Source organism: Acomys russatus, chromosome 20 (assembly GCF_903995435.1).
Source record: "Acomys russatus chromosome 20, mAcoRus1.1, whole genome shotgun sequence".
NCBI lineage: Eukaryota > Metazoa > Chordata > Mammalia > Rodentia > Muridae > Acomys > Acomys russatus.
In genome coordinates, this window is record NC_067156.1 from 61850315 (window position 1) to 61876080 (window position 25766).

Sequence of the window (25766 nt, forward strand, 5' to 3'; positions counted from 1 at the left end):
ACCTCACACACTGGCATAGAATAAAATATCTGCCTGCTGGCAAAGATCCCAACTGTGCAGAAGTGTGTCCTGAGACTCTTGAGACAGGCAGCCTTCCTCTGGGACTTTCCTTGCCCCACTTCCCAAGGGTAGCCACTTAACATAGCCCCCCTCCAAAATGGCGCCTTCATTTTCCTGCCAGCCCTTGGGTTGTGTAGGATCCCTGCCACAGCAAGGCTATTTTTAACAAGCATCCCAAGCTTTAGGGGGTTGAGGAGAGGGGTAGAAAAACAGATTCCATTTGTATATTTTTAATTCCTGCACATTTGAGAAGGCAGCGGCGTTCTCATGCCTGCTGTAAGGGTTGTAGGCAATTGATCAGGTCCTGGATGCTGGGTAATCCCTTTTTTTCTCCTAACAAGGATGCAGGGTTTCCAAGGGCTGGGCTGTGCTTCCCACCGCCTGGCAGTCTCCTGATCCCACTACCCCCAGCTCTCTCCTCTCTCTCGAACTGCCTGGAGAATCCTGGCAGGGTCTCTGGGGCCAAGGAGGTCTGGGAACCTGACTCTCATTGCCAAGCTCATATTTAGAAACGTCTCTAGCCAGACTTTGGCGCCTATCCTACATGGGCCCTGGGCAGGGGGTGCGCGCACATGTGCTGCCTCCAAGGAGGCAGCTTCTGAGTGGGCAACTTCCCGGATGAATATAATTACAGCCCCTCTTGTGGAGGAGCTGTGGGAGCCTGTACCCCTTGGGCACAGAGGGGTACAGGTGGACAGTGGGCCACAGAAAGCAGGAAGAAAGGCTTGGGATAGGCAAATGGTGGTGGGAAAGGAGTTCCGGTTCCTGGTTCACCTTCTGCTCATTTTCTGCACTCCTTCCCCGGGTACCCAGGTCATGCCCCTGTCTCAGAGGAGCTTTCTGACTTTCGGTGGGCCAGACTATGTCCTTGTCTTGCCAGCCCCTTTCTGCTCTGAGCTCCCTAATCTGTGGGGCAAGACTGAGATTGTCTGCACCAGGCTGGCTCCTTCTCCTCTCTGTGAAGGGTCGGGTGCCCAGTGCCTCTGATGGCACTGGTGCAAAGCGGTCAGAGGGGTTGCTGTCCCCTGTGCTCTCCCTCTGTTTCCTGCAAAGCCTTCCTGAAGAGCCTGGGCTTTTCATGTCAGTGCATGGTGATGGCTGATTTGATTCACCGATCACACTTTACACAGTAGCCCACTTAGGTGACAGACATAATGCCCTAGCCTTGAGCACTCTCTTTTCAGACAGTTCCTTTGCTGAGGGGGTGGGTGGGGGAGGGGGGGGGGGAGGGGAATTTGGAGGGGGGGGAGCCATTCTGGTACACTTACTTGTGCCTCTGCTATCAAATAAGCACCAAGAGGGGCGGGGCCCAGTCCCTGGGGTGTCCTGAGAGGTGCAGCAGTGGGAGATGGGAAATGGGAAAGGCCGCTTCCAGCTCTGAGAGATAGCACAGTGCCCTGCCACTCTGCAGCTCTGCAATGGGGCCATAGGCCCTTGCTCATCAAATTCTTGATGGAGGAGAGGCTATTTTTCTGTAGCCCCATCCCTTGAGAAGATCTAAAGGCATTAAGGAGACTTCTTCCTAGTGCCTCCTACTGCCCACCTCCTGTCAGCGCGGTCAGGAAGACCAAGGAGACATTTTCTATGTGTCTGTCTCCAGCCAGCCACATGGTAAATGTGCCACAACTTGAATAAATGATGAGGAAACAAAAGGGGAGCTCTGTGGCTGCAAGCAAACCCCAAATTCAGATGAAGGGCAATGCAAGACAGCAGCTCTGTGGGGCTCAGGGAGCCCTCAGGACCCCCCTCCCCCATCCTTCATTTACAGAAAGGATCTCAGAATCAGAGCAAGTGGGGAGGTTGCCTCAAAGTCAGCGATAGACCTCTGGGCCGCAGGATGGTGAGATCTGGAACTGAGCGCGAGGCTGCCCTAGGTATCTTGCCCTTGGGAAAATCGCCTTTTCATATGGTTGGGGGTGGACATTGCAATTTTTCTTTGAGGGTTAATTGTTTGGCTGACAGCACAGATAATTAGGAATGAGAATCCTGGGGTGAGGGTGACAGCACCATCTGCTATGAGTGTGTTTCAACCCCACCGCACAGGAGGACCAGGACGTGCTGGTCCTGCACACATGTACCACCGCGCCCAGAGATGTGGGTGCTCTACTGTTTGCTGCCAGTCCAGTACCAGCTGACCCAGATGACAGTCTCACTAGTGGGCCACACTAGCGGCCTGCTTCTTAAGGAAGCTTCTTAAGGCCTTCCCCCACTGCACTGTATACACTTAGCAAGTACTGCTGATAAGGGGCGCCTGATTTTTCTTTCTCCTTGTGGTCTAGTGTGTTATGCCTGGTTCTCTGCCGGCTGGCCGGAGGCAGGCACAAGGAACCGCAGAAGCTATGTGGAGCCATTGATGTTTGGGGTCATCTTCCTGCCTTGCTCACTGCCCTGGCTGCCTAGCCTGGGCCTGTGCTGCTTGCTCCGGAGTCACGCTAGCCCTGGCTACCATGGCCAGGGAAGGACGGCCCAGGTAGAAGTCCTGTGCAGTACAGCTACAGGAGAACATCTGCTTCAGAGTCAGGCTGAGAAGAAGCCTGTGTCCAGAGCGCACGCGTGGGGTGGGGGTGGGGGGAGGGCAGCTTTCTTGAATCCTCTGGCGTCATCCTCCTTTTCAGTCCTCAGGAATAGATCACACATGTGACAGAGCGTATGGCATGCATGCGCGCCTTTCAAAGGGAATAGTGGGATCCATCTTGCCTTCCAAGACTGCTCTACGTCCACCATGCTGCTTCTTGCCTCTTGAAGGTTCTCAAGGGCAGAGCTGTGGGCTAGGTAGCTAGCAGGCTGGTAGTTATTAGTGCTTAATTGCGGCCAGTTCTCTTTGGGCCCAAGATGCCCCTGCTGCCTCAGTATCTCTTCAGCTAATTTTCTCTGCTTCTCACCCCTTACCCCTCTCTCTCTTTTTACTCCTCCTAGACTTTCCTTTGGAGAAGAGACCTAAAGTGTGGTTGTCTTACCTACTCCCTCACAAGGCAAGTGGCCACTGTTCCCTCTTGCTTCACTCTCACTCAGCCCTCTCATCCTCTGGGGGGTTACTTGACATTTAGATAAAATTAACCTAGCACAGGGAAGCTTCCTGGGCGGGGGGGGGGGGGCAGGGTATGATATTTAAAAGTTGGAAATGCCAACTCTGACTTCCAATTTACTGTGTGACGTTTAGCAATCTCCTCAACCTCTCTGTGCGTCTGTTTCATCTCTGAAACAACTCGTCCCAGAGCTACTTACTGCAAAACAGGATGCAAAAGCAATTTCTAGGGTACTGTCGTTATACATGTGGCATGCAGGTCATTGTCCTCTTCTTGCTTCAGGAGTCCGTAGAGACCAGAGGGAAGAACATGTGCTCTTTGGTTCCTCTGCTCCCTGAGCATGGTGCTTCCTCTTCCTGAAGTGTTAGACACCTGAGCTATTCTCCATTCACAGCCCCTTCTCAGCAGCTGGTCCACTGAGGCCACAAGGACCCCGAGTGGATCTCAGCCATGTGCACAGCACAGCTGGGGTCCAGCCCCGAGGAGAGGGGCAGAGTTGCAGCCTGTGTGGTCCCAGCAGGTGGCACAGCTTTAGCTGGAGGCCTCGTGATGAGGTGACAGCACACGGTGGCAGAATAGAAGCCACAGCCTTGGCCGTGAAATGTCAGGATTCGGTGGACTGTGTCAGTGTCTTTGTCCCTTGCCATAGGGAGTCTCTCTCTGTCTCTCTGTCTCTGTCTCTGCCTCTCTCTGTGTCTCTGTCTGTCTGTCTGTCTCTGTCTCTCTCTCTCTTTCTCTCTCTCTCTCTCTCTCTCTCTCTCTCTCTCTCTCTCACCTTGCCTCTTCCTCTGAGGTAAAGGGCTGGAAATAATTCATCATGGGCCACAGGTGGGTGGTCTTCCTGGAGCTCCCAGCCTTCAGCACCCCAAAGTCTTGCCCCAGGATTTGGTGAGGAGTCGAGGGGTATCCTGTTCTCTACACTTCCCATTGGCGTAGTGAGAGCATCCATTTCCCTTCTCGCCCAGAACTCTGGGGCAGCTCAGGGTTCTGACACTGTATGCCGAGTCTGAGTGACAGCTGGCAGGTGGGAACCTGATTGAAAAGGGAGTCTTGGAAGTAGATAGAATGAAGTATGCAGAGCTAAGGACCCAGGAATAACGTGTGTGTGCGCGCGCACGCATCATGTGCTGAGCCTGTACTCAGAGCACTACCAGTGTAAACCCTACATGGTATAGCCACCAGGCACTACGGGATGCAATAATAAAGAACAGCAGGAGGCTAGGTAGAAGACTCCAGAACAGTTCACACCCGGACTTGTCTGTCTGGGCTGGGTTGTGATGGGGACCTCTGTTCTCCTTGCAGATCCATTTGGAAGCAGCTGGAGCTCAGGTCTCCCGTGCCTGAGGGTTAGGCCAGCCAGAAGAGGAAGAAAGAACGGCATGGGGCTTACGCAGGCCTGAGCAGTGAGCCACAGCTTCTTGGACCTGGAGCTCCAACCGGGAGGCTGTACCCCCTGGAGTGACTCAGGAAGAATTGATGCTCTGGCCCTCAGCGACATGTACATGGTGTAATGACAGGTAATGAACCCGAAGCTCGGCTATCCTTTATCAGTGATATGGCAGGTAGGGGAATATATCAGCTTGTATTCGACAAACAGTGTCAGCCTCGAGAAGATAACTGTGCAAACAAAGCACATGGAGCCTGATAAGATGATAGATGGACTCCTTAGAGTTATTTGTTTTCACCCATGTGCTTGCTGAAGCCAGGTGCCAGAAGATTTAGTACCAGCTGAGCTCACTTCCTATGCCTTGTGGGAAGGCCTGGCGCCTTGGTTATGCATGTAGCGGATCTTATTTGAGGGACGCAGGGTACAAATCAAGAATTGTCATGAGCTCCTACAGGAAGTGGGGCAGGGGGTGGCATATGTCAGTAAGGAAGTTGAGTTAACAGAGGGCGAAGGAGCTCTTCTATACCTGTGATGCGTGAAGGGTAGACAGGGCTTTGTACCTTGGGACCACCTCGGGTTTGGTTCAGATGCCTAGAGTTTTGGTGCTTGTTGGTGTTGCTCATTAAAAAAAAAAGAAAAGAAAAGAAAAGTGGACTGTGCCCATCCGTTTCTTCAAGGGTGCCTGCATAAGCAGGGGAAGATTGAAAGCATCTTGGGAGGTCTTGTGTAGGGATGTAAAAGGGACATGCAGAGTCTAGAAGATTCTGTGGGTCTAGCAGTTAACTCCAAGATTTAGCCAAGGCAGGAAGTATCAGGCAGATCCCTAGGGCCTAGGAGGCATGGCCCCCGGAGACTAGAAGGTCAAACCCCCACTCCCCCAAGACTAGAAGGACAAGAGGCTGACAGGGCTGGAACTGGCATGACAGAACTGGTTGTATGGTCTTCACCACAAGTAACTTGAGGGTAGCACTCTGGCAGCCTCCCCGTGGGGAACAAAGAAGGCTGAGACAGAAGCAAAAATAGCTGATGTCTTGGGAAATGACCTGGGGCAGTGGGAGAAAGGCCAATGGCCAGCAGCGGGAGGCCCAAGAGGGTGTGGCAAATTCCATCTAGCTCAGGCTAGGGTTGAGGTCTTGGTCAGAGCCAAGGGCAGGGGAGGGGCAGAGCATTAGGACTTCTGGGTGGCCTTGCTTTAAATCCTTTGGGAAGAATAAATTGAAGGAATTTAGCAAGCTAAGCCCCTCTCTAGGAAATGCGTAGGCTACAGGCCACATGTGGGGTACCACTGGACTCATACCCACTGGAGTTAGTGGAAAGGAAAGGCACTTGAGTACTTGGAGCAGTGGGAACTGGCTATGCCTTGGGTGGGGGGGGGGAGGCAGCTGCTTGGGTTCTGGACTCTGAACTGACTTCTGAGCATCTTGGTCCACTTTCCTGCTCTTGATGGAATAGCTGATCTACACATTTCTGCCTGGGCTGGGGACTGGCTAGGGCTGACCCTGAGAAGGGTGTTTCAAGAGAGAAAAGACAGGGCTGAGTGGAGGCAGCAAAGGGGCTGCCCTGCAGGGATGGGCTAGGAGTCTCTTAGTGTGTGTTTTCAAGGGATCACACGCTGATGAACCAATATTTACAGAATGCTTACTGCATTAGTTACCCTTCAGCCATCGAGACCAAATGACTGAGGGAAACAGCTTAAGGCAGGAAGGATTTGCATTGGCTCGTGGTTTGAGGGGATACAGTACGTCATGGCAGGGTGGCATCGTGATATCAGCAGCTGCTTGTTATCTTGGTGTACCAGGAAGCTGAGAGCGTAGGCTGGAACCAGAGCTAGGCTGTAAACCCCAAGCCCTGCCACTATGGCTGTATATCTCTCTGCCAGTGGCCTCATATCTCAAGTGTTCCACAGCCTCACAAAACAGCACCTCCAGGTGGGTACCAAGCCTTCAAATGCTTGAGCCTATGGAGGACATTGAACACTCAACAGTAACAACACGTCTCGTGTTATGAGCACTGAAGCCAGAGCTTCAGAGAACAAGGCATGTGCCTTACGTAAGGTTTCTATTGCTGTGGTCAAAAGTGACACAAGGAAGAAAGGGTTTATTTCATCCAATAGGTTACGTACAGTCCATCATCCAGGGAAGTTAGGGCAGGAACCCGGAGGCAGGAACTGATACAGAGGCTATGGAAGAATACAGCTTACTGGCTTGCAACTCTTGGCTTGGCCAACCTGTTTTTTGTTTGTTTGTTTGTTTGTTTTTTGTATACCCTCCAGAATCATAGGCCCAAGGGTGGCATCACTCACTTCAATAACAAACTTTAAAAAATGCCCCACAGGCTTCCCTACATGCCAATCTGGTGGGTGCATTTTCTCTTAAGGTTGCCTCTTTCCAAATGAGTCTGTGTCAGGTTGACATCATAACCTCACATGGGGCAGAGGAGCTAGCACAGAACCAGGTCTAGGCCTTAGGTGTCTCAAGACACTACCTTCAAATGAATAAAACTCAGTCTTACTCGGGTGGCTCAGGAGAACTAAATGAAATAGAACATGAAGAATACGCACCTGAGCACCTGGCCCCATAATAAGTTGCTGGTACATTGAATTATTTCATTATTGGTCTGCCATAGGGGTAAGAGTCGGGTTTGGAGAAGTTCACTACTCCTTGGGCTTCTGGTAGAGGAGAGATTTATAAACCTGGCCATCAGAGGGTCTCCGGCCACAGAGATGGGGGTCAAGGTAGAGCCTGGCACTCAGAATTGCTAACCACACCTTAAGTGCTGGGGCAGACACTGGGCTGAGAAAGACAGGAGCCAGGAGAGGCACCAGGAATGTGGAGAAATGATGAACAGAGAGAAAGTTCCCAGAATTCTTAGAGAGTCTGCCTCCCTACATCCCATATAGACTCTCACTATAGGGGAAGTGGGTCAGAGAAGCCCAGGTAAGTCTGGAGATTGGGACCAGCTGCAGGTATAAGCTATGACAGTCGCTTTAAACTTGTTAGTAGCCATAGTGAAAAAAGGAAAAGCTTAGCCACTGTAACTAATTTTAACAGAGTGTTTCATTTAACTCACTATAGACCACTGTAACTTCAACACATAATTGATATACAATCACAGAGGAGATGTCTTATTCTTCCTACAGAGCATTTGACATACTGGGTACATTTTATACTCAATAGGCCATCTCAGTTAGGACTGGCCACACTTCAAGAACTCAGTGGCCATAGGTGCTTGCTAGCAAATGGATTGCCCAAGACAGTTCTAGAATCTAGAACTTCTTTCCAAGGAGCAACTGGAGGCAAGGAGTATCCAGAGACAAAACAATAACAGGGTGTGCTGTTGTGTGACAAACAAAAAGTCTAGAGTGTAACTCCAGAGAAATTTGTACAAGAGGTGGTCTCACTGTGTGCCTGAAGATGACCTTAAACTCTGAGTCCTCTTGCCTCTGCATCCCAGGTTCTGAGATTCTGGGTGTGATCTACCATGCCTAGCTACGAGAGCTGTCTCAAGTCACTCTTTATCAATGGTGACTTGTGTTCTCTGGAGCCAGCTTGGCTCCTGGCTCCCCAGATTGTTGACTCAAGTCTCTGCTACTTGTGAGTTCGAGACTGACTTAAGACAGTTTCTAAAATACCCTAAAGCATCCAGAGCTCCACCGAGAGTGGAACTAATAATTTCTCTTATGCTGGGTAGCCATGAAGACTAAATAAAATGGTAACTGATTGCCGGGTGACACTTAGTGTCAAGAAATAATTCTTTTTATTTTTGTAAATAAAATGGAAACAAATCTGAGCTCCTTTATGGGCTGAAGTTGGCAGTCTGCCCAGCTGACATTTTTGCAGTTCTGTCCGGCCCTTCCGGTGCTTGAGAACCTCGGGCCTTTGCAACTCAGGAAAATGGGAGGGTGGCCAGCCCTCAGCCCATGAGGACGCTTTAGACCCTAGTGGCCATATGGAGCCATCCTGTGTCCATCCTGTGTCCATCCTGTGTCCAGCCTGTGTCCATAGACTCTAGGGCATCCCCTATTGCTAAAGTGCATCAGCAGAGGCTGTCAGCCAGTCTGGGGTCCAAGTCATCCCACTATGTAGGGGTCCCACCCAGTGAGCTGTCTTTGAAAGTTGCCCATTGGTTCTTACTCTTCTGATTTCAGCCTCAGCCTCTGAAACAGGGACCCAGCCTGATCGTACCGCACCCCTCCCTCCACAGCCATAAAGATGCAGCTCCTTAGGATAAGAGAGCCCATATTTCATTGTCAGGAAACATGGCCGCTCTCTCTGGAAAAGGGGGCCAAGGTACACTTATTATTCTGTGACCATCATCTGCAGTTGCCCTTGGCACCCAGCAGTAGCAGAAAGCAGTAATTGCTGTGTTTTTATTAACACAGTGTCCTATGTGTGTCGCCGGAACTCTACAAGGTCAAGTTCCCCTATGTTCAGGCTCCCTCCAAAGAATGCATTAAATAATTCTTGCCTTCTGGACTTTTTTCTTTCTTTCTGAGACTCACAGGAGCCCCTGCGTGAGGAAGGCTTTTGTAGAAATTGCAGGTGTTTATGAGACACGGGGTTCCTCCAAGGGCTGTTTGGCCTGAGAGCTGAGCTGAAACTTCTGTCTTGATTTCTGCCTGGTATGAAGACGGTGTCTCTGCTCTTAACTCCTGTTATCATGTGTGCTTCAGGCAGCATCCTCTCAGTAGAGTGCTCCCAGCAGGTGCTCCACCTCCAGGGTGAGATCCACTCAAGGAATTCCTTGGCTCATTCTCCTCTGGGGGGCAGGGAGGATAGTATTGTGTGTTAGTGGTGATGACAAGTGTCCATCTTTGTTTCCCCATCCTGCTTGGTGGCCCCTCTAGCCAGGTGATTCTGGTCATTCATAACCTGTCATTCTGTACAGAGCAAGGCTGTGAATTTGAGGGAGTCCTTCCTACCTCTCTAGTGTGGGCCTGGGGAGCACTGTAGCATGCAGGAAGGGGCCTGTGGACAAATTGGTGCCCTTCCTGGTGTGGAGGAAATGGGATCTGGACACACAGGTAGACACAGTGGAAAGCATGGGCCATGCAGGAGTGAGGGTGTAGCAGAAAGCAAATGGAAACTTCCAGGCCCCGGGCTCTGAACTGCACTCTCCGTGTTGAGCACTCTGGACTGTGTGTTGTGGAGTGAGGAACCTCTGCTGTACACTGTGGTGGCATTCATATTATTTTAGAATAGAAGTCCTCCATAGCATCGTAGCAGGTGTCTGGCCCTCCACAGCATCTTAGGAGGTGTCTGGTCCTCCACAGCATCCTAGCAGGTGTCTGGCCCTCCACAGCATCTTAGGAGGTGTCTGGTCCTCCACAGCATCCTAGCAAGTGTCTGGTGGTCTACAGCATCCCAGCAGGTGTCTGCTTCCTGCTGTGTCCGATGGGTCCTAAGCATTTGAGTTGGTCTGGATCTTAAAAGAATCCTCTAAAAACCTGTGTCATGGTGGCTTACTATCTATTTTAGAAGGTGGCATGGTGCACTTGGGGGGCAGTATGTGAGGGAGGGTGTCATGTCACAAAGCCAAGACAATGTAGACAAGAATGTCACTTTAGACTCTTCTCAGCTTGCTGTGTGGCCCTGGGCAGATCTCTGAGCTTCCCATTCTGTGACATCCTTACCATTAATAAATGTGAGGACACACAGAGCAGCCATTCCACTCCATGTGCAGCCGTGTGGAGCCGCATCTTGAGAGAAAGAAATCTGATTGAGGGGGAGGGTGTCTCATGGCCCAAGGTTGCTGAGAACTGGGCAACTCCCTTCCACCCTGGATCTCCAGGGTGCTGCTCTCTGCAGTGCTTCCTGGGGGCCCACAGGAGCAGCTACCCGTGTGTTACCTTTTGCAACAGAGAGACAGAAAGCCACATTGCCCTTGACTGACAACCTTCATATATGTACTTAACAATTTTAATTTTTCATGATTCTTCTGATAAAAATAGTGCCCAAGTAAAAACAAAAACATTTGTATTTTCCATCTCCTTAATTAGTTTCTAATTTGGGGGTTCTTATTAGCTTAAAATCATCTCACTGAAATGGCCCTCAGATGAGGGAAAAAACATGCAAGGCACAATCAATTCCAGAGAGAGCTTCCTATTTAATTATGCTGATTGGAGCACTAGAGACCCCCGCAATATGAGCCTCTCAGAATAAAGCTTGATTTGTGCAATTTGGTTTTTAAAAATTTTGGATGCATATTTATCATGTTCAACCCTGTGTTGTTCTCCTTGAGATTCTGACTTGTCTTCTGAGACCTGGGAAGAAGATCCCAGGAGCTTCAGCTTAGATACCCTCCGAGGACTATTGGGAGGGCCTGGCTTGCAGGGATTACAAGGTTTCCCATTTGTCTGGCAGTCAAGAGGCAGGCTAGGAAGCGTGGGCTGATACAACTGTAGAGCTGGGTGGAAGAGGAAGGCTTCCATGAAATCATTAAAAAAAACGGGCCAATTCTGGGTCAGAGACATCTCCAGAACGAAACTGTAGAATTTCTTAGTGTCTTCAAAGACACTAGGGAAAACCAGTTGATCAAAGGGAGTTGTCTTTCACCCTCCAAACCCATGGGCAGGTGTCAGCTTTGCTGAACATTGGGTAGCCAAATACAGCGAGTATACAAGGAAATCTTGAAAGAGAGAATCAGAGAGATGTCCCACCAGGGCCTAGAGCTCTTCTGTGCACCAGAAGCCACTCAGGCTTCCTGGACCCTAGGCTTCCCATCCATAAAATGAGTTTCAGATCACCTGCCTGCACCTCACAAGAATGTCTGGTGGCTTTGCACATTATGAAGGCCAGGATCAAAGATTGAGTTTTGATGATATTAGGTACCAATTCCTGAGACTCTCTGATCTGCACACATTTGTTTGCAGGCTTGCCCTCCCTGGCTCTGTGATAGAGCACCATCCAACGCTGTGTGTATAGCCCTGTGTACAGGGCACCATCCAACACCACCCCATGTAAATCTGCCTGAAACCAGAGAGGATGTATATTCTCAAGTGTGACAGAGGAGGCTGTGTCTCCTTCCTGGCATTGTGGTGGTGACAAAGCTCTTGGTTTCAGGGCTCTCAACAATGTTCAGTTCTTGCTTCTTCCATCTCTGTCACTAAGAGACACAAGTCACCCCGAGCCTCAGTTTTCTTCCCTGGGAACTGGGAAGAACTGAAACCCTTTAACTCCGAGGAGATGGTTTAAGGGACAGGGCAAACTCAGGGTCTTCCAGGAGTATAAAGAGTTGGTCAAGCATTAGTGAACAGCGGCTTGCACATTCACTTCTGTACTCCCACCCCCGGAAACTTCACCTTGAAGACAGAAGCCCAGAGTAGCAAAAATCTCTCCCACATCTTGGGCATGTGGGAGAGACATTAGCAACTCTGTTCCTGGCCTAACAGCCTGTCTCCATCTCCAGTGTGAGGTGAGAGAGCTTTTCCACTGAGTGAGTTGTATAACCAACTCAAAAATAAAGGTTAAAAACACCAACAGAACTCGGAGGATCCAACAGAAAGTGGAGTGAGACCTTCCCGTGTTGCTAAGACTTGATTGACAAGTTAGCAATATTTGCTAATTGATTCTTGTGCAGCCTGTAGAGCGGTCTTTCATGGAGATGGGGTGATTCTTCTATATTAGAGAGACACTCCTTGAGGCAGCCTCCTTGGCTTCTTCTACCTTTGGGGTCAGTGGTCTCCCTACTCCTCGGGTGAGGTCAGGTGGCTTTTGGGGCTGACACCAGCCATGCGCTGACCCCACTCACTGCAATGAGATTTGTGGCTCAGCACTCTATCTGGGCTGTGATTTACAGCTAATGGCCCATCTTTAAGTGACCACTTGTCTGAGTTTCCATCAGTCAGTAGTCAATGCTTAGGAAGGAAATGGCAGTACTGACTTGGTTGTACTCTGAAGTGCCAAATCTATCTGCTTGCTTTTTCTTTTAGTTTTCTCTGTCCATTCTCCCTATACCTCCCTCCCTCCCTCCCTTCCTCTTTCCCTCCCTCCCTCCCTGTCTCTCTCCCTGTGCTGGCTAATTTTACATCAACTTGACACAAAGCTAGAATCATTTAGGAAGAAGGAACCTCAATCGAGAAGATGCCCCCGCTGCTAATCCGGCCCATGAGCAGGCCAGTAAGCAGCATCCTCCGTGGTTTCTGCTTCCAGGTTCCTGCCCCAACTTGCCTTCATGAAATAAATCCTTTTCTCCCCAAGTTGCTTTCTGTTATGGTGTTTTATCACAGCAATAGAAACCCAAACCAAGACATTACCTCCCTCCCTCCCTTCCTTCCTCCCTCCCTTACCTACTCTCTCCCCCACATTCTTCTATTCTTCCCTTTATGGACCTAGAAAAGAAAAGCAACATTATGATCCTTCTACGGCCCCAAAGAGTGAGGGCACAAACACAGGGCTGAGGCTCTGGAGCGTTCTTGGCCCTGTTCACTGTAGGGAGCTAGGTTTCCGCTGGCCTTCAGGTCCTCTCCCATGGGTTGAAAGAGGAGTTTCCATTGAACCCCTGACCGAGGGCCAATGCAACAGTGTGTAGAAAGCCTGCAGTCAGTCAGGAAGGCCTTTCCTCCAGGGACAAATGTAACGTGTATACACAGAAGGAATTACAGCCATTCAGTGATGTTCAACTGAGTGAGGGAACTCCTGCGTCTCTGCAATCAACAAAGGTGATTTGGGGGTTACTATCTGGTTTATGTCTGTATAAATCTGTTTGGCATCTGCTTGTAGCATGAGTCTAGAAAATATTTCCATATTGAGCATATATGAGATCTAGCCATATACTACATTTCATAGCATGTATTTTTGCTTAATATTTACTTTTAAAACTGCTTACACACCTTACTTAATTCTTTATAGTAAGGCTTTCTATAATGTGGGTATAATTTATTAATAAGGTAGAATTAATATAGCTCCTTGATGGACATTTGGGTGACACATTGGGGTCTAAGATTTACCCCTTGGCTCCTTTCCTACCCCAGAGGATCAGAGAAGAGGCTGGGGAAGGGACAGGGGGACACCTCTGTCATTAAGAGAAGGCTCACTCTCTTTCCTTTCCATTGCCTTCTATGGCAAGCCAAGTGCTGAGCATGTACACACACTTGGTGCCATGTCAAAGCCAGATAGAGACTGGGAACACAGTGAGGAGGCCCTGGGCAGAGAAGAAGCAGTGGGTAGGACATAGTGGGCACAGGGCTCTGAGGACGTAAACACGTGCTTAGTATATTTGGGGTGCTCTTAGAGCCAGTGCCAAGAGCTGGGCAAGCCATATATGGTTATGAGCAGGTGTGGGCACAGCCCTGTAGAGGACCACAGGCTGAAGCTGTGTGGACTCTAGGCTGATAAACCTTCCTTGCCTATCCAGAGTGGAGCCAGGGGGAGCAGGTGACAACGGCTAGGCTGAGCACAGGGTGGCAACCTCAGCTCCCTGTGGTCACTAGCCTCTTTCTGCACCAGTGTGAAGATGAGTTACCTGGCAGGACATCATTAACACCCATTCTCCTGGGAAGGCAGAAAGGAGAAAGTCTTGGCTTTCCTTCTGTAGTAATTTAACATCTTCTCTTGTGTCTAAGTGAATTAGAGTTCAAAATTAAAATGTCGGGTCAGCCATGGCAGAACCGTTGTCATCCCAGCACCAGGAAGGAGGAAGCTGGAGGGTGGTGAGTTTGAGGTCAGCCTGGTCCACATAGTAAGAGCATGTTTTAAACAACACCCACACACCTAAATGATGCATACCCAAAGGAATACAGGTGTTTCCTAACCTCTGTCTCGTTTCACCTCATCCCCGTCCCTGCAGCCACTGTAGGTTGCCATTGGAGCTGCATTGTGGCTTATCCTCTAGATCTTCCTTGTGCAATCAGAATGCGGAAATCTCAACGCATATTCCTGGTTTTCATTTTTTCCATATAGAACATGGCCTATGGAATACTCCATAGAACACCTTGGTTTCTATTTCCTTAACTATCTGTCCTGAGAATCTCCCCACATTACCACATCTAGTTCTTCTTTAGGCCTTCTGTGTAGCATTCCACCACTGTATGCATGTACAGAGTCTGTTGGCCGTGCTCAATTTTCCTTTCTTTTTGGTACTAAAAGCAGTTACTTGTTTGATCTGATGTTTGTCTGAACTATTTTGCTTCTGTATATTTAATTACAAGGCAGCCTAATTCCTTGCAAGAAGTAGGTGGAGTATACATTATCTATAAAGTTAAGTGAACGGTAAGCCTGATGTCACAGTCTGCACCTGGGCCCTGCCTGTGTGTCCTGGCACTTGGGCGGCAGACTGCGTTCTGCTCAGGCCTTGATTGTGCACACTCCCCTCACCTGTGATCCCATCCATTTGGCTGCAGGCTGTGAAGCCCTTTCCTCACCAGTGCATGGAAAAGGGATATTTCACACGCGCATTGCATTATCGCTGTGATTTAGCTTCTGCGTGAATAAGAGTCAGTACAGCAGCCAACCACCACCAGAGCCCATTTAGAGCGTATTACAGGCATCCGCAGCCCCACTTCGGCTGTGATCTTGTCAGATGCCATGTGGTAATTGTTATAACAGCTTACATTTTTCTTGTGCAGGCCCTTCCTGGGACTGCGGGGCTGTGCCTTTGCTACTATGGGCGTGTTCCTGTCCAGGGACTATCTGCGTCTATTGGGGGGTGGGGCTCTAAAGTGAGCTGCATCCTGGTCAGTTAGTGGATCATCAGTGTGCCAGTAGAACAATCAGTCCTGTAGCCTCCACGCCGTCCTGCCCAGCATCCTGCAAGCTCTCTGTATTCACTGGTAACTCAGCACAGTTGTGTAATCTGAAAGGGATGCAAACAGCGAGGCCAGTCCAGCTTCAGCCCACCCCACTCCCTGAACCCTAACTCAGTAAGTGCTATTGGAGCCTGTGCTGCTTTTAAGTCCTCATGACTTCATGACATGCATATGGCCACCTTGTCCCCAGTCACCCAGCAGGCCTCCTCATCCCATCCTCACCCCACAAGCCATGCTTTCCCTGTGGAAGCCTGAGCCCCCCAGCTGCCTTTAGACAGAGGTGGAGAATGTCACCAGTGCCCTCCTGCTTGCTTGTCACCCTCCCTCAGAGCCTCTTTTCTAGAACAGCAAGCAATGCCTCCTTGGCCAGGGATGTGAGGACTTTGCTCTTTCTGGGCAGTGACATGGCTACTTCTCCAGGTTATCCCTGGCTCACGGTTAGAGGGCAGCCCAGCTTTTGCTTCCTTAGAGCTGTGAGATGATGTTAGGCCCTAGTGAATTTCAGCATTATCACATGACTTAGGCCATTTGCACTTCTGTAACAAGATGCCCAAAATGGTAGGTTTTGTTGTGTTCTTCCAGTGTGTGTGTGTGTGTGTGTGCATGCACACATGCTCAAAAACCAAAACAAAAAGCCAAACAGCCTGTTGCATACTCCATACCGCAGCTTACTGTGTCTATCCTGGAAATCTCATCACATTAGAACATGCCTCACAAACCACAAAAGCTGCTCACAGTCTGAACAGTGAGAAGACCAAAGTCAAGGAGCCAGCAGATTAGATGGCTCCCTCCTCCGTAGGCAGCTCTTTCTGCCTGTATCCAACATGGCTTCCTTCAGGCAGCTCGCTGGAGCCTTCTGTGAGCGCACTTGTCCCTTGCATGAGGGCTTTGCACTCATGACATAATCAACCCCAGGACCTAATATGTCACCTCCTAACACCATCACTTATGATGAATTTTGAGGGGACACAGACAAGCAGGCCATCACATCCTGGCTTTTAATAAATATCTCAAAGGTCATTTACTGCTTCCCCCTCATTAGAATGCAAACTCCATGTCCCTGTGACAAGCTGAGCCCATTGCAGGGACCCATTACAGAGCCTGACTGTGGCAGGAACAAACTCTCAGAATGAAGCAAGCATGGGCAAGCTGTGTCCCGAGGAGCAGGGAGTCCAGGTCCTCCAGTGAATCCCTCTTCCCAGCGGCAACAGAAAGAATGCAAACTCACGGCACTGCAGAGAGTTTCAGAAGTGCCACCTGACTCCTGGGGAGGGAGGACAGACCCTGTAGGGTTAGTCTGTGGGCTCTGGAGCCAGCTTGCCTCTTTCTGCTAAGCGATCCTAAACTGTCTGCCTACCTTCTTCAAGCCGCTTCTCCATCTGTGAAATAGGACCAGTTCCTCTCTTCTCTAGAGAAACACTGTGAGAATCGAAGAAGTAAATCTGGCAAAGTGCTTAGCGCTGCGCCAGCTCTGAGAGGCAGTAATGGCAAAGGATGGCATGGAGTCCAGGCAGGGTGGGCTTCCTGATACAGCCACATAGAACCTGGTCTTCAGTCCTTGCTACCCACTGAGCTCTCAGTATGCATGTAGCCCTCGCCCTCTAGCCACTTCCAGTCACATGGCTACAGCACAGTGCTGCTCAGCCGAGGTCAAGTGTCCACCTTCCTCCAGGGGACGTTCGATATCTGCAGATATTTTCCAAGGGACAGGACCCAGGGAGGAGATGATTTTAGCATAGAGTACGGGTGCAGCAGAGCATCCTCCAGTACAAGAGATACTTCCTCCCTCACAATGACACCCAAACTGCCAACAGGGCTGAAGGCGAGTAGGCTTGCTGAGTACTTAGAGGGAGCCTCAGGTAAATACAGGACACTGGAAACTGACCTGTGGGAGGGCAGAAGGTGCTGGGGAACAGACACAGGAGAGAGTGTTCTCTTTTGTTTACAGTTTAGAGATGGAGATGTGAAAAGGCAGGGGGCAGGGAGGTGTGTGTGTGTGTGTGTGTGTGTGTGTGTGTGTGTGTGTGTGTGTGTGTGTGTGTGTGTGTGTAAAAGTAACTGTTGGGAGCAGGGGGATATTCCAACAGGGGCAGTCTGAGTAGACGGGAGTGTTCTGGGCAACAAAGGGCATTCTTTGAGTGGCATCTTTGACTCCAGTATGCCCTGCTCACTCCTTGTCCAGAGAGGCGGGCTGCAGAGGCAAAGGTGCTGCTCTTCACAGGGCCAGATGCAAGCGTGTGTGCAGCCCAGCTACAGCTTATCTTCTGATGAGCCGCCCTTGGGAGGTGTGAGGACGCTGGGTAGGTGTAAATCACACTCCATCCAGCTTCTCCACCCCCAGCCCAGCACCATTTTCACCTAGAAAAATGTCTAATAAAAATGCATTCCAAATCAGTCCTAAAGGAGCAAGAGTAGGGAGGAGCTAGGGCTGGGAGCCAGCCCAGGGTAGCCCTGATTAAGTGAAGCTGAGCTGCCTTTTCTGGGCTTGGAAGCAGCTCTGGGGTCTCTGGAAGCAGTGGGTACCAGGTTTCTAAGCCTGAAGAAAATCTCTGGGTCCCAGCCTATGATGTGGGTCAGGTCGCAAATACCCTGCCAGGCACATCCCACTTGCAGGTAGATAGGCTAGTACTAAGAGATCCTGCATACAGGCTGCATTTGGGTGAAACAGACCACACTTAGAGCTTTGCTTGGGTGAGTGAGTGGCCAGAGAGGGGCTTGAGATATGTGTGCTGCAGGTGGTAGGAACAGGGCACTAGAGTGGGCACGTGAGCTGTGGTCCTCAGGCCCGCTTGCACATTAGAATCAACTGGACGAACTCCAGTGTCAGCCTGGTCCAGAGACCCGTTCAAGAAGCCCCTGGCGGGTTAGGAAGATAGCAGCAGTGGTCTCTTCATTTCTGTTAGGGCTATCAATGAGAGGCGCAGAAGCCTGGCTGAAAGTCTCCCTAGCCTCCAGCACAGTGGGCATGCTGAGACTGTAACAAAGACCCAAGGGAACAGTTGGAACTTGGGGAGGAAATCTAAGGGCAGGGACGGACTGTCAACCCTTCTGGCTGCACAGAAGGCTAGCATCTCTGGTCAGACTAGGCACAGGTACATACCGGATGTAGCACTACTCAAATGTGGCAGCCTCTGAAACTAGGGTCTGAGTACAGTGCCAGTTGGCAACACACTTCCTGCAGTTGGCAGGGGCCCTTCTGGGTAGCATGGGACAGGGAAAGATGCAAGAGTGCTGTAGTTATGTGGATGGGCTTTATACTGGGTGGGGGGCGTTGTGGGAGCAGAAGCATATTACAGTGACATCTGGAGCCTAGCCATTTCCCCTCCCCAGCTATCTGTCACCTCTCACCAGGTTATTTCAGCCTCTAGGTTGGCATCCCTCTCCTCCAGTTTCCTTCCTCAAGGCAGTGACCAGCTGTGCCTGTGAGAACGTCCAGTGGCTTGCCTGATGACCTGGCTCTGACTCTGTCTCCTCTCCTAACCTGCCTCCCTCCTTCTGCAGTCCACTCTACTCCTGGTCTCCAGCTCCTGTCCCAGAGGCCTCTGCCATGGGTAGTTTTCCTCTATCTGTGTCTTGGCCAGACATCTGTGCAGCCTGTCCATTCCCTACCTCCTATCTTGGCTTGAGTGTTGTGTTTCTGGTGATACCTTTGCTGGCCATTTACTCCTAGCTCTAAAATGGTCTTAATTTCTCTAAATAACATTACATATGAACAGTTTTTAGCTTTCCTATGCCAGCGTGTGAACCCCAGGAGGGAGGGTTCTGTGTGTGTGTTTTTGTGTGTCTTCGGGGGGTGTTGATGAGCATCCACAGTGTATGTGTGTGTATATGTGTGGGTGGGTGTTGGTGAATGTTCACAGTGCACATGTGGGAGTGTGTGTGTTGGGGGGTGTTGATAAGTGTTCACAGTGTGTGTGTGTGTGTGTGTGTGTGTGGTGTTGATGAGCATCCACAGTATGTGTGTGTGTGTGTGTATTGAGGGGTCTTGATGAGTGTTCACAGCACACATGTGGAGGTCAGAGGACAACCTTGCACTGATGGGCTGGGGGCTCTGAGACCACCCAGCAGGCTAAACCCATGGCCCTGGCTGCAGGAGAGGGACCAGGCAGGGACTTGTCCCTGTAGTCCACGGGAAGAAGGCTCTGCTTAGGAGTTTACCTCCCTCCACATTAGGGTGCAGGCACTACAGGCCTCTGCAGAGCTGCACACCTGTGTTTTGTGCTGCTCATTCCTAACAAGGACTGAACCTTTTGGGAGCAGCTATCATCGACTGTCCTTTCCTGACTCTGTAGCACCCCCTTCAGGGGTGAGAGCTTGTGGTTTTTGTAATTTTAGAGACAGAGAAACAACAAGGAGCTGGAGAACTGGACACAGGGTTGGGTAAACTCTTCATCCTGCCCCTAGAGCTGAGGGACCTGCTCCGGGGAAGGAGATGTCTATGCAGCAGGGTCAAGGTCAGACAGTAAGAGAACACTGGGAGCCTTAGTGCTGGCTTGCCTTGGCCAGGCAGACACAGGGAATTACAGCCTAAGGCCTGTCGTCTGTCCAAGCTTGGAGCAGAATGGTCTCATATATCCTAGGCTGGCCTTGATGTCTCTGTGTGGCCGATGATGACCTTACATTTGAATTACCTTCTGCCCCTCCCCCTCCCTCCACCCCCAACGCTGTCGCCATGGCTGGTATGAAAGGCTTGTGCCGCTATGTCCAGTTTCTGCGGTGCTGGTGGTAAACCAGAGCTTCAAGCATATGCCACACAAGCATTCTACCAACATAGCTGCACCCAGCCTCTGTTTGTTTTCTGGGAAGATCTTTAGTAACATTCTTTTGAAAATACTTCTTCAACACCATCTGCAAGAGGGGGGAGGAATGAGTGGGGGAGTGTTGTGCAGAGGCCCAGCAGGCAGTATGTGCTCCTGGGAAGGGAGTTGTCTGTGTGGGAGAATCCTTGGCCAGGGTGAATACAACTCTTGTACGAGAGGACAAGAAGTTCAGGCATGTGAGGATGGGGTATTCCTTGACAGGGGCTGGCCTGTGGCCTCTAGTGCTTAAGTGGACCCCAAAGTCTACCCTTCATACGTGGGGTTGCTTCTAGGTCAGTACAATTCTTTCCATTTGGAGTTCCACTGTGAGCCTGGACATAAAGCTAGGTCAGACCCTCGAGGGTCTGAGTCTGCAGACTGCTCAGCTAGGATAGGGTCTAACTCTGCAGTCCTTCCACACTGGAGAGGCTGTGGGAGCCGACAATCCTGCTGGTTATGGGTCTGGGGGCCAAGCTCTTCTCGCTCTACCCACAAATGAGGAAACAAGGCCCTGACTAGGATGGAGTTTTAGTGTTCCTCGGGCTAGTAGGCGATAAACTGTTAACTGCTGGGTGGGACATCAGAACAGTGAACTCCACATTGAATAGGGTTGGTGGAGGGAGGAGAAGAAAGTGGGGGTGACTTGGGTGTCACACACTCCTTATGGGATGGTTGAAGTCCACTCAGCTGAGAAGTGCAGGTGTGTATCCTCTGTCTCCCTCTCCTCTGGGGCCACAGAGGGCTTTGGTCATTTCCCTGTGTCCTCTTGGGGTCTGAATTTTCTAAGTTCCTAAGTCCTGCTAGTCTAATTCAGTATCCACCCCATACAGTCTACCTAGGCACGTTTCTAATGTCGCCAGCATCCAGGGCTTCTAGTCAGGTCACACGATCTAGTCAGAGGTGTCCCCACCCAACTGGTCTCTGAAATCACAAACATCATGTCCCAATTTAATTGGCACTCTTGAAGGCATTCCCCCAGGCAGATCCAGGGACCCAGGAAGGCTTTGGCCAGTAAGAACACAGGAGAGGATTACTATGCCCATGGTCACCTTACCTGCCATCAGAGAGACTCCTTTCATCCTCAGGGGCTGTGTGGACTGGGGGAAAGGGGGAGCCAAAGGGACCCAAGCCCATTAACAACTGCTCAGCTCTCCTCTGCTGGCCCCACACAATGCCTGCTGCCTTCCTGTGAAGTTCTTTGAAAATGGCTCATTAGGAGTGAAAGCCAAGGTCAGAGCAGGCACCTCACGTGGTTCGCTGCATACACGCTGCTCCTACCTGTCAGTGTCTCTTGGAGATGGGCTAGCTTGGTAGGAAGTACCTGTTGGCTCCTCCTCCTCTCATTTCCAAGGAAGCTCAGCTGGGAATACCTTCTAGAAAGGGCTTTTCGGAAGGGCTGGGACTTAGGCCTGATGGAAAGCCCTGTACTCTGGTACCAGCTGCTTCCTGACTTCCTGTCCCAGTCTGGCAGCTGTAGGTACACCTGGCTCTGGTTTGCAGCCATCACACCTTCTGGTTTTCCTGGGGCTCCCTGTGATTTTTTTTCCTTCACTGGTGCTCACAGGAAGAGGCCCAGAAGTAACCAAATCTCCAGTTACACTTGAATTCCAGGTGAGCCACACAGAAGGGCTGGTATGCTCATAGTGTGCTTACTGATGCAGGACAGATGTATACTAAGAATTCAGTTTGTCTTTTTAGCTGGGACTCAAATCTTTGTTCGTTAAACCTATCAGCCAGACTCACAGAGAACTGTTTCTGTGACAGAGTTGAGCCCTGAAGAGGTGACAGCTGTGTTCTGTGGCTTCTAGCCTGTGCCAGGCCATCTCTCCTTGATGATATCTTTGGGACTGTCATTAGGAGAGTTCGAATGCCGGTTCTGGTACAGGAGGTGAGGATAGGCAGGGCCTGCCCATCAAGCACTCCAGTCTGTGCTGCTGGCTCAAGGAAACAAGGCAATAGACACCAGAATCACAGGTAATTGGGGAGCAGGTTAAAAAGCCCTGCCTGGTGGTCCCAACCTCACTTCCATTGGATTAATTTGTTGACTACTTTTAGATGTTCAAATTAATTTCACACAGGCCCAAGGATCATTGCCCTGGGGTCTGCCCTTGCAACTTCTACTTCTTTTTGTTCTAGCTGCCCCAAAGCCCCTGGGTTTTTACCAGGAACTGGGTGGATCCTCTCTCTAACTCCATGGGGGGGGGGGAGTGAGCATGTGAGTGCTGCGCCCTGGGATGGATCCAGGAAGCCATTTGGAGTTCCTCCTGAGTTCCTGCTTTGGTACCACAGGATTCTGAATAAATTGCTTATGGACACTGGTCCTCAGGTCCGTTCTTAGAAAGGGATGGGGTGGTGACACTGTGGCAGGAGGAGGAGGGACACAGTGCAAAGTGCTTTGTGGGTCTATTAAGAGCCCTAGACTTGTCAGATGAGGACAGTGAAGACTCAGACTGAGTGGGTTACCAGTGCCCCTGACATCATGGCAGAAGGGCGGCACGTCCAGCTCTCCCTTGCTCTCTCCTTGGGGTTGGCTCACCTACTCCCCCTCAATCAAGTCCAACACTACTGTGCTGCTAGGCGAGGTGCAGGGCCTGCTCTCCTGAGTGCTGCAGCTGGTGAGGGGCACGGCTATCTCTCCCAAGCTCATGACCCTGTCTGTGGGCAGCTTTCCCCACTGCCGGAGGTGGCAAGGGGCGAGGGTCAGGGCAGCACTTCTGGGCCTGTGCCACCAGACAGTCTCCCACACTCACACTCTTGAGGGCAGGCTCACCCCCACCCCCACCACCAGGGCTAGCTCCACTGTGCTGCTTGGGCAAAGCTCAGGGCCCACTCTTCTGGGTGCTGCCACTGGTGAGAGATGGCGATGGCGCCAGCTCTCCAGATTGCCACATCCAGTGAGGAGCGGGGCTAATTGTACGGAGCCTCTGGCCATCCATGTGAACCCCAGTGGCTGCCCTTACCAGGGACATCCCCTTGACCCTTGCTGTGTAGCTATTGACTCAGACATGACCCTCAGGCTGGGACCTCGCCGTGGCCCCAGGTGGCAAGGCTGGCCACTCAGAAGAGGCTACTCTCTCTCCTCTCAAGTCTCCAGTTCCATCTCTCTTCATTCTTAAGCTGTGCCACTTCTCTTTCTCTCTCGTCTGCCCACCACAGACTCACACATTGTGATGGCTCCTGTTGCAGGCATGGCGGGCCACAGCTCTCAGACTTCTTCCTCCTGCGCTGCCTGGATTTGATTTGATTTGATTTTTATGAGACCTAGGCATAAGACAGCTTTGGCCACCAAGCCAGACAACAAGCTAGGATAGACAAAGGATTGACATCTGCTCTGCCCCTGACTGATATAAGACCACCACCACCATCAAGGAGTCTCTGCCCATTGCTAGAGGTGGGTGGTTAGTTTTAAAAGCCACAAATTAGAAGAATCACCTGAGGGAGAGGGTTTGGTTTCAAGTTAATAATTGTCATTATCATGAGCATGTCTGTGGGAGACTGTCTTGATTTTTAATTGGTGTAGGAAGACCCAGCCCATTGTGGGTGATATCATTTCATAGACTCGGGCTTGAACTGTGTAAGAGCAAAGGGAGTGAGCAAGTGAGCAGGCAGCACAGATGCATCTACTTCTCTCTGCCCTTGGCTTTGGGTGTGATGTGAGAAGATCCTTGAGTTCCTGTTTTGACTTCCTGGGAATGATAGACTATCACCTAGAATTATAACCTTAATTGCTTTTTTTTTTTTTTTTTAGGGGGAGGTCAGGGTGTTTTATCACAGCAACAGGAATGAAACTAGAACAGGCTCCTAACATTATTAGCATCAGCCAAGCTTGCCTTTAAGATTCTGCCCACTTTCCCCTACTCCCATCCCTACCCACACAACTGTTGAGCCAGAAGAGATGGCTTAGCAGGTAAAGGCACCAGCTGCCAAGCCAGATGACCTGAATTTGATTTCTGAAGAAGGAAAGAACTGACCCTTTCAAGTTGTACTCCCCAACACACACACATGCACACATCCCTACGTGCAACACACACACACACACACACACACACACACACACACACACACACTTTAATACTAAAAAACGGTCTGCAAAGAGGCCACATTTAGGGACAGACATGGCTAGGCCTGAGGGGCACCTCACTCATTTGGGATGGATGCTGTTCCACTTCAGGGAACCTCAGTTTGTCACTCGTTGTTGGAGACACTCTGGAGCTTTGCAGGATGCAGATAGTGTGTCTAACCTGTGTCTGGTAGGTGCTAGCAGCATTCCTACCTCCTGAATTGGACACAACTAAAAATGTTTCCAGACACGTCCAAATGTCCCTCAGAGGCACATCTGCCAATTGAGAGCTGCCCTAATAGATTCTGCTTTCTTCTTAAAAAGTTACACTTTATTTATTCATTCACTATTTACTTATAGGTGTAAAGGTCTGGTATAGTTTGCAGGTACTGAGAGCTCTGGGGTGAGCAACACTAGGTACTTGCTCCAAGCACTTCCCACACAGGGAAAGAGGAGTAAGAAGATGAGCCTCGGCACCCATCACTTCCTGGGAATGCTTCTGAAGGGAATTTGCTGCTTGTGCCTGCACTTTCTTTGGAGGAGGCCAGGAGGCACAGGGGTTGGGTATAGCTCTCAGGGTAGGCCTATGGCTGCCAGAACCTCTAATTCCTGTTACTGATGGGTGAACCCAGGGATGGTGAGCCAAGGCTGCACACGACACAATTCACTGCCGCAGCTGGCTGAAGTGTGCAAAAGTGTGTTGCACAGATGCGCAGTTGCTCTGTGTTGACATTGGTGGTGTGGGGGTCTTCTGACATGTCTCCTGGGGAGGCTGAAGTGGGTGACCTCCCATCGCAGAAGCTGTCACTACAGCCAGAGTTGCCCAGAACCTGGGACAACAGAGACGATCTCATTGCTTAGAGATAGAAATGTCTTAAAGGGAAATTCAGGAGAGAGCTTACTGCCCCAAAGGAGTGTGGGGTGGCCATGCCTTTCTGGGCATTCTGAATTAAGAATATTTATGTTTCTTTTGAGAAAAACAAAAAACAAAAAACAAAGGAAAGAAAGTCTTTCCTATCCTTACCATGCTCAACGCTGGGCAGCCGAGAAAGGCTGTGTACTCCAGCCACTGCTCTTCTTCAGAAGCTTGGACACAGCTCTTCTTTCAGCTTGGATCTACTTCCTGCTATTTCTGGTTTTGAAACCCTGCTCTGCGTGAACAGTCTGGAGAAGTGTGAAGCACGGTTGTCACTTGCTCAAGAGTGGCCGGAAGTGAAAGCTCTTGAAATTGCTAATAGTCACCAGAGCAGAGGTAGAGAAACCGGAGCAGCCAGGTGTCTGCTGGGCTCCAGGCACGGGACCTTTCCTCACTAGATCCTAATGAGCTTGTCTGTCCCACTGTGCAGGTGAACCCTGATACTGCCCAGTGGTACCTTCCACTGGATCCAGGATGCAGGATGCGGTTTGAGAAGAGATGAGGACAATCAGCACAATGAAGTAGTTTTTTGTTTTTGTTTTGTTTTGTTTTTTAATAAGGCTGCCCTTTATTGAGGGACTCACATTTCCCCAACACTTCTGGTAGTAAGATACATTATCTTTTTATGATAACTGTAGAGGCAGAAGATGGCCACATGGAAATCTGATCCTCTGATCCCCTCAATGGATGAACTTTATTATGAGAGTCCCAAATCTAATAATTCCCTCTTGCATGGCTCTGTAAGTCGCACGACCTGTGAAGAACAGCTCCAGT

At 50.4% G+C, this 25766-nt stretch overlaps 1 protein-coding gene and 1 non-coding gene across 2 annotated transcripts in view; one reads left to right on the top strand and one right to left on the bottom strand.

Moving 5' to 3' along the window:
* The first annotated feature begins 4392 nt into the window (after positions 1-4392).
* Positions 4393-25766, top strand: part of Zbtb7c (zinc finger and BTB domain containing 7C) — a 234934-nt gene continuing 213560 nt past the window's right edge. Inside the window, exon 1 of the mRNA XM_051163686.1 lies at positions 4393-4603. The gene's annotated coding sequence lies outside the window, so the exon portion shown is untranslated. The remainder of the gene's footprint in view (positions 4604-25766) is intronic.
* On the bottom strand, positions 23269-23410 carry LOC127204811 (small nucleolar RNA SNORA48). The gene has a single exon (XR_007832512.1). It is a non-coding gene; the product is annotated as a small nucleolar RNA SNORA48 (small nucleolar RNA).